This window comes from Pundamilia nyererei, unplaced genomic scaffold (genome assembly GCF_000239375.1).
Source record: "Pundamilia nyererei isolate P.nyererei 1_Seehausen unplaced genomic scaffold, PunNye1.0 scaffold00152, whole genome shotgun sequence".
Lineage (NCBI taxonomy): Eukaryota > Metazoa > Chordata > Actinopteri > Cichliformes > Cichlidae > Pundamilia > Pundamilia nyererei.
Window position 1 is genome coordinate 715,663 of NW_005187553.1, and position 2,849 is coordinate 718,511.

The following is a 2,849-nucleotide window of genomic DNA, read 5'->3' on the forward strand; positions in this document are numbered from 1 at the left end:
CAAAATGGATTCACTTTAATAAAAGTAAATCAAGCTGTAAACAATCAAAAATGCTTCTGAGTGGCCACCAGTTAACCTGATTACAAACTCAGTGAATGGATGTGCAAAATGTATTGTACTGTATGTGTATTGTAATTGTAGAGGATGAAAGCGTTAATAAAGGAGTTAAATCTGCCTTAAGATAGAGCTGGTTAGCTTATTTCTTGTCCACCTCCAGCTGTACCTCTGATATTTTAAATAAACTTTATGGACACAACTAAGCAGTGAATAAATAAAATGTGCAACATGTCAAGTGACAAAGCATGTATGCAAGAAACGAAATGGAGCAAAGGTCTGAGCCCCGACTTTATTTCCGAATCCTGAAAAAGAAACAGCAAAGCAAGAAAAACTACAAGCAAAGGAACAAAGAGAAATATGACATGAGGCGAGGGTTTGGGTGTTAAAAACACACGGCTCTGCGTGCCTCCTGAGGACAACACGCTGGCCGTTACAACGCCTGATGATAGGAGACAGTGACAGCCATTCAACCAATCACATCACAGTGACATGATCCAAGGTAATTGGGGACATGGCACCCTGGAATCAGCTGCTACCCAAGTCATTAGCCGCAACACTGTGCACACACACGCACGCACACACACACAACCTTTTTAGTGATTTGTCTGTTGTGATGTAAACTGTGTCTCAATAGTCTGCTTTCTTCTCTAAAAAGGTACTAGAAAGTAAGAAAACACTTATTATCTTTAACATTTCATGCTAAAGATAATATGATTTATAAATTCACATTGAATGTATAAAACATTAGAACCTGACATTAAATATACCTCCAAACTGTGTCAAATATCATCAGTCAATACCTGAATCTGCATATACGGCCTTTTTATGACAGTAAGTTATTATAAAAAAGGTAAAAGATGGTCAATAAGTCTTGGATCAGATACACTGCCAGTGTGTAAGCTAAGCAGAAAAGCACTGCACACAGTACAATGCCACTCAGCCAACCATATACAGCAACACAACTGAAGTGACAGCAAATAATAAGAGTCTGTTATTATTTGCGTATAGCTCTGTAAATACGGTAGCTTTACCTCTTCCTTCGCCTGTCAGTCCTCTCCCTTCTTTACTGCTTTTCCCTCCCTCTCTCTTTCTGCCTGTGTACAGTTACTGCAGTGGTCTGGCTCTACCTGCTGACTGGGCAAAGCAAACTCTCACTTTCACTGCTGGGGAAAAGGCGGAGATGAGGGCAGAAAAAGTGCAAGAGGAAACGATAACTCAAAGTTACCGTGACAACAGAAACCTCAGCTAACCCTGGACCGCACTCAGGCCTGCTGATGTTACTCTTAGCACCTAAATGTTTGATTAAATCACCTTACTGATGATCTAAAAGGGCATCGGGATTTGAAATCCAAAAACTATTTTGCAACAGAAAAACTCCCAGTGCTACAATTGCTATTTATTCCCTATTTACTTATTTATTTCCTCGCTGTGTCACTTCCTTTCTTCAAATTTCCACAGATTCCTCGTTTCATTCCTACCTCATTTTCCCAGTTAAGTTCACCTGAATACTCCCCAAAAGTTTAAAGTTTAATTAAAGTTTAAACAGAACCTTAATCTTCATCATTTTAATATGAAAATGAAAGATTAAGTTTAGCTTGTTTTCCTTTTTTTCCCAAGTTTAAGACTCCATGTGTGTCTGTTTTTCTTATCTTAAAGACACTTGAGTTTAGAAAAGCAAACCTTAAAAGTTCATATTTATTTCCTGCATCTTATTTTGAGGCCACTGATAACGGATGACTTTCTTGGCTTTAAGATAAAAATGAAAATTGAGAAAAGACAGTCAGGAACTTAAAATGTGGGTGAACTCTAAGAAAAGTGTTCTTATTTAAACACGACTAAAAGAAGAGCAATTTTAGAGACATAAATACCGTTTGACACTGGTTTACTTATTACTTTGTAAGTACTGTCAAACTGTTTAATAAATTCATTCATTTTTCATTTTTGCTTCCTGTGAACGTTAAACGTTATTGCTGTGGTTTCTCTGATTTCAGGTTTTTGTCTTTGTTTTGCCTTTTTCCCCCATTGACCTGAAGCAGCTCTTTGTCTGGTTGTCCTACAACTTAAACATGAAGAAGTGTGATAAACTTTACATTATCTTGCAATAACCTTTCTGATTTTATTATTCTAACCGTGACCATAACCATGTGTGAGGTCATCAAGCTCTGAACTTTGATTTCTTCCAAAACGAGATAGTAAAAAAATGTCATGAAACAGTGTGCGATGCTCTTGAGAGCTTTTACTTTGAAAAGACTACAGAGGAATTCAACATAGCCTCTGACTGGATTGTTGTTAGTGAGTTAGCTTGACACATAACTTGTGAGGAAGTGAATCAGACGTACCGTAGCCACTGAGAAAATAACTGTTTCTCTCCTAACATTTTAATTTCAAGTAACATAACAGTTCAATTATTTGCATGCTGTTTTATTTCATTGTTTTATTCATACAGCACTTCATATATCTGTATGCACAGCTGCTCCTGGAAAACGAGGAAGATGTACAAAACAAACCTTTAAAGTCTTTACAAGTTATGATTGTGACTGTATCAAAACTCTTGGACCTAGTTTCTGCAGAAGTGTAGCCTTTTCTTCTGGTTATTGGAGCACAGGTGCTACACCTCAAATATGAAACATGAAGAAATATGTATTTCTAAACCCTGGTTCTCGCCCTGATTTTAATGTGTGTTAATTATTAAGTTCAGGGAACAACCAGCGCTTATTTATCGGAACATCTCTGCTCACCGCTTCCCATCAGCCAGCTATTCTTTCCCTATATGAGTACTTGTCTCATAATTA

At 37.3% G+C, this 2,849-nt stretch overlaps 1 protein-coding gene across 2 annotated transcripts in view; it reads right to left on the minus strand.

Annotated features, from left to right (window-relative positions):
- Nucleotides 1-2,849, minus strand: part of sptbn4b (spectrin, beta, non-erythrocytic 4b) — a 96,362-nt gene that overhangs the window by 64,653 nt on the left and 28,860 nt on the right. The gene's annotated exons all lie outside the window — the stretch shown is intronic.